An 11117-nucleotide genomic window follows, 5' to 3' on the forward strand; every position below is an offset into this window, starting at 1 on the left:
CACCTTGCATGGCAGCTAACGCCATTGGTGTGTGAGTGTGTGTGTGTGAATGGGTGAATGAGAGGCCATTGTAAAGCGCTTTGAGTGCCGCTAAGGTGGAAAAGCACTATATAAGTGTAGTCCATGTAGTCTAATGTAACATGTGAGATTAGGGAGTATCTAATATAACATGTGAGATTAGGGAGTATCATTCCCACTTTTTTATTATTTCACTTTTAAAGGAGTAGTAAAGGGAAAATGCATGTTTAGCCCTGTTTTAAGGTTACTTATGATCATATACAATGGTTCAGATCAAAACGTTGACAAAACTAGCACTTTTAAGAAAGTCTGATAATTGCTTTACCACAGTTTTGGTCATACAATGGATGTGGGTGGGCAACTTGAAAAATGTTTCAAAAACATGTTAAACTCTCGATTTCAAAGACAAGAAACTCACCGAGGTGTTAGTTGGCGTTCTGACATATAATTTGCCATAAAGTAAGATTCTAGTTCATCTGGAAAGGCTTTTTTAAATATTTAGCATAGAACTATTTAGTCGCAGCACATACGTGTGTAAACTTCCGCAAACTAGGTAGCCTAGCAACATAAACAATAACAATAGCTACCGTAAGTAGTTCCGCTTCCTGAATCCCCTCTGCGGATTGATCTACACATCTACAACGGTCGCGTCAATACAAGTCAATGGATTTAATAAAATGATCAATAAAACCCTACAGGATTCATACTTTGCGGCGAATTTGATGTCAAAACACCAACGGACACAAATTACACCCTCGGTGAGCTTCTTGTCTTTGAAATCGAGAGTTTAACATGTTTTTGAAAGATTTTTCAAGATGCCCATCCACATCCATTATATGACCTAAACGGTGGTAGAGCAATTATCAACTTTCTCAAAAGTGCTAGTTTTGTCTACGTTTTGATCTGAACCATTGTATATGATCATAAGTAAAACCTTAAACCTTAAAACAGGGCTAAACATGCATTTACCCTTTACTACTCCTTTCAAAGAGAAGAGCAGCAGCCTTTATGGCTCACTGGTTGCCATGGTGATATCCGCTCCTGTGACAGCCCCCCCCCCCCTCTCTCTCTCTCTCTGACATGGGGTTCTCTATTACACATTCTGTTCATTTTTCTGTCACATCCATTTTCTGTTCTCCTCTCTCTCCCGTTTCTCTCTGGTCTTGCGCTGTGCTGGTCCTGCTCAGATCTTTCCTGCTCAATCTCTCAAACTCACATTCTCTCTATCTCACATCTTATTGCCTCTTTTTTCTGTCTGTTTATCCTCCCTTCAGCTCATCTCCTCACTGGTCCAGCTCCCTATCTCTGTCTCCCTATCTCTCTCTCTCCCTATCTCTCTCTATCCCTATCTCTCTCTATCCCTATCTCTCTCTCTCCCTATCTCTCTCTCTCCCTATCTCTTTCTCCCTATCTCTCTGTCTCCCTATCTCTCTGTCTCCCTATCTCTCTCTCCCTATCTCTCTCTCTCCCTATCTCTCTCCCTATCTCTCTCTCTCCCTATCTCTCTGTCTCCCTATCTCTCTCTCCCTATCTCTCTGTCTCCCTATCTCTCTCTCCCTATCTCTCTCTCTCTCCCTATCTCTCTCTCTCCCTATCTCTCTCTCTCCCTATCTCTCTGTCTCCCTATCTCTCTCTCTCTCCCTATCTCTCTCTCTCCCTATCTCTCTCTCTCCCTATCTCTCTCTCTCTCCCTATCTCTCCCTATCTCTCTCTCTCCCTATCTCTCTCTCTCTCCCTATCTCTCTCTCTCTCCCTATCTCTCTCTCCCTATCTCTCTGTTTCCCTATCTCTCTCTCCCTATCTCTCTCTCTCCCTATCTCTCTCTCCCCATCTCTCTCTCTCCCTATCTCTCCCCATCTCTCTCTCTCTCTCTCTCTATCTCTCTCCCTATCTCTCTCTCCCTATCTCTCTCTCTCTCCCTATCTCTCTCCCTATCTCTCTCTCCCTATCTCTCTCTCCCTATCTCTCTCTCCCTATCTCTCGCTCTCCCTATCTCTCTCTCTCCCCATCTCTCTCTCCCTATCTCTCTCTCCCCATCTCTCTCTCTCCCTATCTCTCTCTCTCCCTATCTCTCTCTCTCCCTATCTCTCTCTCTCCCTATCTCTCTCTCTCCCTATCTCTCTCTCCCTATCTCTCTCTCCCTATCTCTCTCTCCCTATCTCTCTCTCTCCCTATCTCTCGCTCTCCCTATCTCTCTCTCTCCCCATCTCTCTCTCCCTATCTCTCTCTCCCAATCTCTCTCTCTCCCTATCTCTCTGTCTCCCTATCTCTCTCCCTATCTCTCTCTCCCTATCTCTCTTCCTCCCTATCTCTCTGTCTCCCTATCTATCTGTCTCCCTATCTCTCTCTCTCCCTATCTCTCTCCCTCCCTATCTCTCTCTCTCCCTATCTCTCTGTCTCCCTATCTCTCTCTCTCCCTATCTGTTCCTCTGTCCCTATCTCCCTCTCTCTCTCTATCTCTTTCTCTCCCCGTCTCTTTCGCTCCCTATCTCTCTCTCCCAAGATCTCTCCCCGTAGCTCTCTCTCTCTCTCCCTAGATCTCTCAGTCCCTATATCTCTCCCCCTAGCTCTCTCTCTCCCTAGATCTCTCAGTCCCTATATCTCTCCCCCTAGCTCTCTCTCTCCCTAGATCTCTCAGTCCCTATATCTCTCCCCCTAGCTCTCTCTCTCCCAAGATCTCTCAATTCAATTCAATTCAATATGCTTTACTGGCATGAATGTCAGTGAACAATATTGCCAAAACATCAATAATGCAATTCATTAATAACATGAGAAAACAAATTAAGTATACAATTAATTAAGTAAACTAACAGATAGATAGAAAAATAGATCACAAAATAGGTCAATAAAGAGACAATTAACAAAAATATATTCATACAAATGAAATGTATAAAATGTCACATGTAAAATAAATAATGAGCTTGAAATGAACATTGAATGAACTTGAAAATAAATAAATAAATTTAAAAAAAGAAAATAAAAAAAAAGCAGTAGTAATTAACAGTAAAGATTTGCATAGTAAATGATCATTAGCCCAGTAACAGATGTACAGGTATGTGTCTGTATAGATATGTGTGGGTGTGCTTGTGTGCGTGCGTGCATGTGTGCGTGTGTGTGCAAATAATATTATAACAATAACATTACTGATATTTATATAAATGATATACCATGAAAAAAAGATACATACATACACATAACATTAGTACAGTGTGTGTGTGTGCGTGTGTGTGTGCGCGTGTGTGAGAATATATGTGTGTGCTGTGTGTGAATGTGCATGTGTCGTGTGTGTCTAGGTCACTCACTGTCCCTCAGGTTGAGGCATGCTGATGTGTATTGGGCAGCCATACATGCCCTGTCTTCCTCTCCTAGGAGTGTTTTTAATTTAGAGAGGTCATTAGCTCTTTAAAGTCTGGAATAACATAGTTGAACTGGTTAAAGTAGGTGTTCCTGATTAATAACATAGTTGAACTGGTTAAAGTAGGTGTTCCTGATTAATAACATAGTTGAACTGGTTAAAGTAGGTGTTCCTGATTAATAACATAGTTGAACTGGTTAAAGTAGGTGTTCCTGATTAATAACATAGTTGAACTGGTTAAAGTAGGTGTTCCTGATTAATAACATAGTTGAACTGGTTAAAGTAGGTGTTCCTGATTAATAACATAGTTGAACTGGTTAAAGTAGGTGTTCCTGATTTAATTTAATTTATACGGTGTAGGAAGAAGTGCATCTCTGTCTCTACCTCACCTGTCCAACAGTGACCACACACTCTGTCCTCTGTCTCTACCTCACCTGTCCAACAGTGACCACAGACTCTCTCCTCTGTCTCTACCTCACCTGTCCAACAGTGACTACACACTCTCCCCTCTGTCTCTACCTCACCTGTCCAACAGTGACCACACACTCTCCCCTCTGTCTCTACCTCACCTGTCCAACAGTGACCACACACTCTCCCCTCTGTCTCTACCTCACCTGTCCAACAGTGACCACACACTCTCTCCTCTGTCTCTACCTCACCTGTCCAACAGTGACCACAGACTTTCTCCTCTGTCTCTACCTCACCTGTCCAACACTGACCACACACTCTCTCCTCTGTCTCTACCTCACCTGTCCAACAGTGACCACACACTCTCTCCTCTGTCTCTACCTCACCTGTCCAACAGTGACCACACACTCTCTCCTCTGTCTCTACCTCACCTGTCCAACAGTGACCACACACTCTCTCCTCTGTCTCTACCTCACCTGTCCAACAGTGACCACACACTCTTACCTCTGTCTCTACCTCACCTGTCCAACAGAGACCACAGACTCTCTCCTCTGTCTCTACCTCACCTGTCCAACAGTGACCACACACTCTCTCCTCTGTCTCTACCTCACCTGTCCAACAGTGACCACACACTCTTACCTCTGTCTCTACCTCACCTGTCCAACAGAGACCACAGACTCTCTCCTCTGTCTCTACCTCACCTGTCCAACAGTGACCACACACTCTCTCCTCTGTCTCTACCTCACCTGTCCAACAGTGACCACACACTCTCTCCTCTGTCTCTACCTCACCTGTCCAACAGAGACCACAGACTATTTCCTCTGTCTCTACCTCACCTGTCCAACAGTGACCACACACTCTCTCCTCTGTCTCTACCTCACCTGTCCAACAGTGACCACACACTCCCCTCTGTCTCTACCTCACCTTTCCAACAGTGACCACAGACTCTCCTCTCTGTCTCTACCTCACCTGTCCAACAGTGACCACAGACTCTCTCCTCTGTCTCTACCTCACCTGTCCAACAGAGACCACAGACTCTCTCCTCTGTCTCTACCTCACCTGTCCAACAGTGACCACAGACTATTTCCTCTGTCTCTACCTCACCTGTCCAACACTGACCACACACTCTCTCCTCTGTCTCTACCTCACCTGTCCAACAGTGACCACACACTCTCTCCTCTGTCTCTACCTCACCTGTCCAACAGTGACCACAGACTATTTCCTCTGTCTCTACCTCACCTGTCCAACACTGACCACACACTCTCTCCTCTGTCTCTACCTCACCTGTCCAACAGTGACCACACACTCTCTCCTCTGTCTCTACCTCACCTGTCCAACACTGACCACAGACTCTTACCTCTGTCGGTAGCCAGGACTTCTTGTGTTGTTCTTTCTCTCTGGCTGGACTGTGCTCACTCAGTCTTTCTCTCTGGCTGGACTGTGCTCACTCAGTCTTTCTCTATGACTGGACTGTGGTCACTCAGACTGTGGTCACTCAGTCTTTCTCTCTGGCTGGACTGTGGTCACTCAGTCTTTCTCTCTGGCTGGACTGTGCTCACTCAGTCTTTCTCTCTGGCTGGACTGTGGTCACTCAGTCTCTCTCTATGGCTGGACTGTGGTCACTCAGTCTTTCTCTATGGCTGGTCTGTGCTCACTCAGTCTGTATTTGGTCAAGATCTGTCTCTGTTTTGTATCTCTGACAGTGAAGAGGTACTCTGACTATTTATATTCATGGTTTAGAGCCAGATAGCAATTAAGTTTGCTTTGTGTTTTGGTTTGAGTCATCCAATGTTCCAGATAGATCTATGTTGTTCATTTAATAATTTGGTTGATTCTAATAAGTGGTTGCAAAGCAGTGCTGGTCTGATGTTGAGGTTGTACAGTGTTGGGTGTTATGTGATATCTCTCTCCCTATCGCTCTCTCTCTCTCTCTATCTCCCCCCCCCTCTCTCTCCCTAGATCTCTCTCTCTCCCTATCGCTCTCTCTCTCTCTATCTCCCCCCCCTCTCTCTCCCTAGATCTCTCTCTCTCCCTATCGCTCTCTCTCTCCCTATCTCCCCCCCCTCTCTCTCCCTATCGCTCTCTCTCTCCCTATCCCCCCCCCTCTCTCTCCCTAGATCTCTCTCTCTCCCTATCGCTCTCTCTCTCTCCCTATCTCCCCCCCTCTCTCTCCCTAGATCTCTCTCTCTCCCTATCGCTCTCTCATTCTCTATCTCCCCCCCCTCTCTCTCCCTAGATCTCTCTCTCTCCCTATCGCTCTCTCTCTCCCTATCTCCCCCCCCTCTCTCTCCCTATCGCTCTCTCTCTCCCTACCCCCCCCCTCTCTCTCCCTAGATCTCTCTCTCCCTATCGCTCTCTCTCTCCCTATCGCTCTCTCTCTCCCTATCCCCCCCTCTCTCTCCCTAGCTCTCTCTCTCTCCCTATCCCCCCCTCTCTCTCCCTATCCCCCCCCCTCTCTCCCTAACTCTCTCTCTCCCTACCCCCCCCCTCTCTCTCCCTAGATCTCTCTCTCTCCCTATCCCCCCCCTCTCTCTCCCTAGATCTCTCTCCCTATCGCTCTCTCTCTCCCTAGCTCTCTCTCTCTCCCTATCTCCCCCACCTCTCTCTCCCTAGCTCTCTCTCTCTCCCTACCCCTCTCTCTCCCTAGATCTCTCTCCCTATCCCCCCCCCCCCTCTCTCTCCCTATCCCCCCCCCCTCTCTCTCCCTAGCTCTCTCTCCCTGGCTCTTTCTCTCTTTCCATAGATCTCTCTCTCCCTCTCTCTCTCTCTCTCCATCTCTCTCCCTCTCTCTCTTCTTCTCTCTCCCTCGCTCTCTCTCTCCCTAGCTCTCTCCCTCTCTCTCCTCTCCCTCTCTCTTTCTGCCACACATTACAGTTGGGGGAGCTGCTGGTCTGTACAAAGCTCTCTTTCTGTCCTGGGCACACACGCATGCACACACACGCACGCACACACACACACACACACACGCACACACACACACACCATGTACAGTCCACGCTGCTTGAGATCCTGCACTTTCTGTCGAGACACAGCACTTTCTGTCAATAATAGAAAAGGCTTTCCGTAGCCGGAGCCCAACTAATAACGACATCAAAGCACCGAGACCCCGAGCATCTGGAGAACATTAGTGGGATGATACCGCGCTGGAGGGAGAAGCAGGCATAATCACAGAGATGGGTTTGGACATGGGTTTATTTGTGCGGACGTTGCAACGATGTTGAGGTTTCCAGTCCGGCTGTGTGTGTGAAACAAGCAGAGTGCAGCAGAGAGGGCCATGCTTCCTGTCCTCCCCACGCCAGCCCTCCTTCACGCCCGGACCGCGCTGAGGGAGCATCTCCATTATCATTCCCATAATGCACCTAATGGAGTCCAATTACAGCCGTCCCACAGAAAAGTGCTCCTTTTTTGGACATGGGGATTGTTGGTCCGCAGAGTCTCAGTCAGACCTGATAGAGAGAGTATCAGTCAGACCTGATAGAGAGAGTATCAGTCAGACCTGATAGAGAGAGTATCAGTCAGACCTGATAGAGAGAGTATCAGTCAGACCTGATAGAGAGAGTATCAGACCTGATAGAGAGAGTATCATCCTCAGACCTGATAGAGAGAGCATCAGTCAGACCTGATAGAGAGAGCATCAGTCAGACCTGATAGAGAGAGTATCAGACCTGATAGAGAGAGTCTCAGTCAGACCTGATAGAGAGAGTATCAGACCTGATAGAGAGAGTATCAGTCAGACCTGATAGAGAGAGTATCAGTCAGACCTGATAGAGAGAGTATCAGTCAGACCTGATAGAGAGAGTATCAGACCTGATAGAGAGAGCATCAGTCAGACCTGATAGAGAGAGTATCAGACCTGATAGAGAGAGTATCAGTCAGACCTGATAGAGAGAGTATCAGACAGACCTGATAGAGAGAGTATCAGACCTGATAGAGAGAGTATCAGTCAGACCTGATAGAGAGAGTATCAGACCTGATAGAGAGAGTATCAGACCTGATAGAGAGAGTATCAGTCAGACCTGATAGAGAGAGTATCAGTCAGACCTGATAGAGAGAGTATCAGTCAGACCTGATAGAGAGAGTATCAGTCAGACCTGATAGAGAGAGCATCAGACCTGATAGAGAGAGTATCAGTCCTGATAGAGAGAGTATCAGTCAGACCTGATAGAGAGAGTATCAGTCAGACCTGATAGAGAGAGTATCAGTCAGACCTGATAGAGAGAGCATCAGTCAGACCTGATAGAGAGAGTATCAGACCTGATAGAGAGAGTATCAGACCTGATAGAGAGAGTATCAGACCTGATAGAGAGAGTATCAGTCAGTCCTGATAGAGAGAGTATCAGTCCTGATAGAGAGAGTATCAGTCAGACCTGATAGAGAGAGTATCAGTCAGACCTGATAGAGAGAGTATCAGTCCTGATAGAGAGAGTATCAGTCAGACCTGATAGAGAGAGTATCAGTCAGACCTGATAGAGAGAGTATCAGACCTGATAGAGAGAGTATCAGACCTGATAGAGAGAGTATCAGTCAGACCTGATAGAGAGAGTATCAGACCTGATAGAGAGAGTATCAGTCAGACCTGATAGAGAGAGTATCAGTCAGACCTGATAGAGAGAGTATCAGACCTGATAGAGAGAGCATCAGTCAGACCTGATAGAGAGAGTATCAGTCAGACCTGATAGAGAGAGTATCAGACCTGATAGAGAGAGTATCAGTCAGACCTGATAGAGAGAGTATCAGTCAGACCTGATAGAGAGAGTATCAGACCTGATAGAGAGAGTATCAGTCAGACCTGATAGAGAGAGTATCAGGCCTGATAGAGAGAGCATCAGACCTGATAGAGAGAGTATCAGACCTGATAGAGAGAGTATCAGACCTGATAGAGAGAGTATCAGTCAGACCTGATAGAGAGAGTATCAGTTAGACCTGATAGAGAGAGTATCAGACCTGATAGAGAGAGTATCAGACCTGATAGAGAGAGTATCAGTCAGACCTGATAGAGAGAGTATCAGTCAGACCTGATAGAGAGAGCATCAGTCAGACCTGATAGAGAGAGTATCAGTCAGACCTGATAGAGAGAGTATCAGACCTGATAGAGAGAGTATCAGACCTGATAGAGAGAGTATCAGTCAGACCTGATAGAGAGAGTATCAGACCTGATAGAGAGAGTATCAGACCTGATAGAGAGAGCATCAGTCAGACCTGATAGAGAGAGTATCAGACCTGATAGAGAGAGCATCAGTCAGACCTGATAGAGAGAGTATCAGTCAGACCTGATAGAGAGAGCCTCAGCCAGACCTGATAGAGAGAGTATCAGACCTGATAGAGAGAGTATCAGTCAGTCCTGATAGAGAGAGTATCAGACCTGATAGAGAGAGTATCAGACCTGATAGAGAGAGCATCAGTCAGACCTGATAGAGAGAGTATCAGACCTGATAGAGAGAGCATCAGTCAGACCTGATAGAGAGAGTATCAGTCAGACCTGATAGAGAGAGCCTCAGCCAGACCTGATAGAGAGAGTATCAGACCTGATAGAGAGAGTATCAGTCAGACCTGATAGAGAGAGTATCAGTCAGACCTGATAGAGAGAGTATCAGTCAGACCTGATAGAGAGAGTATCAGTCAGTCCTGATAGAGAGAGTATCAGACCTGATAGAGAGAGTATCAGTCAGACCTGATAGAGAGAGTATCAGCCAGACCTGATAGAGAGAGTATCAGACCTGATAGAGAGAGTATCAGTCAGACCTGATAGAGAGAGTATCAGTCAGACCTGATAGAGAGAGTATCAGACCTGATAGAGAGAGCATCAGTCAGACCTGATAGAGAGAGTATCAGTCAGACCTGATAGAGAGAGTATCAGTTAGACCTGATAGAGAGAGTATCAGTCAGACCTCATAGAGAGAGTATCAGTCAGACCTGATAGAGAGAGTATCAGACCTGATAGAGAGAGTATCAGTCAGACCTGATAGAGAGAGTATCAGTTAGACCTGATAGAGAGAGTATCAGTCAGACCTGATAGAGAGAGTATCAGTTAGACCTGATAGAGAGAGTATCAGTCAGACCTGATAGAGTATCAGCCTACAAATTTTGTTTTGAGGGGTAACAACAGAGCTGCAGGATTTGATCTTTCTTTCTTTCTTTCTTTCTTTCTTTCTTTCTTTCTTTCTTTCTTTCTTTCTTTCTTTCTTTCTTTCTTTCTTTCTTTCTTTCTTTCTTTCTTTCTTTCTTCTTATTTTTATTTTTTATAAATCATTAGGTTTGGAACACACCCAGTCCTAAATAGGGATGGGAATTATAAGATAAGATAAGATTTGAGCGATTCCGATTCCATTTTCGAGTCTACTTATCGATCCGATTCCTTATCGATTCTCATTGGGCAAAAAAGAGTAGTGTATTGTGGGTTGAGAATCTTTGGTGGGAATGAATGAAACAGAACAATGCTGGCTAGAATAGGCTAATAACATGACAATTTGACATTTTATTTTAGCTGTCAGACAAAATACAGCTAATTAACCTACCGAAAATCAGGGGCATCTACCGTGGTAAAAGGGTGCAAACCTTTCACCACTAACTCGGTCACTGCTCGATGACATTCGTTTATCCTCGCCTCGGCCATTTTACTCTTCACTGCCTCTGTGAAAAGAGGGGCTAGACGAGGTCTAGAGGGGGCTAGACGAGGTCTAGAGGGGGCTAGACAAGGTCTAGAGGGGGCTAGACGAGGTCCTACACAAGAAGTAGCCTCTGACCCAGACCGACTACCACCAGCCTGACTCTGAACGGCATCATCTAAATTACATGGATGGAAATGGAGATTATTCATATAGTGAAAGCTGGTTTACACAATTAAACAAATGGCACTAACACAATAGACAGGAGTTTCCCTTCCACTACACTAACGTTAGCTGCGCTGCTGTCGTCACTCCGGAGCGCATCAAAAAAACGTGACATTCCTGCAAAGTTATCGCAGGCTGTGTGGCCAAATGTTTTTGCATATTTGTAGTATTTCCCTACTTTGATGATATAGGTTTTTTGCAAGCATTGCAAGTGGCCGTGTTGCCATCTTGTCCCGTGAAATGGTGCCACACTTTGGAACGTTTATGCCTAGACGACATGTTGCTGGCTTCTTCTACCGCGGTCTAATAAAACAATACAAGGCAGCGTGCGTGTGACATCATCGCGGAAGGGAGAGATAGAGACAGATAGTGAAAGAGGGAGAGAGAGACATAGATAGATAGAGAGAGAGAGAGAGAGAGAGAGAGAGAGAGAGAGAGAGAGAGGAGGATAATGAATGAGACGAGGATAGAGGGAACTGGGAAGGAGAGGGGAGGAGAGGAGGCTT

This window comes from Borostomias antarcticus (assembly GCF_949987555.1).
Source record: "Borostomias antarcticus genome assembly, chromosome: 18".
Taxonomy (NCBI): Eukaryota; Metazoa; Chordata; class Actinopteri; order Stomiiformes; family Stomiidae; genus Borostomias; species Borostomias antarcticus.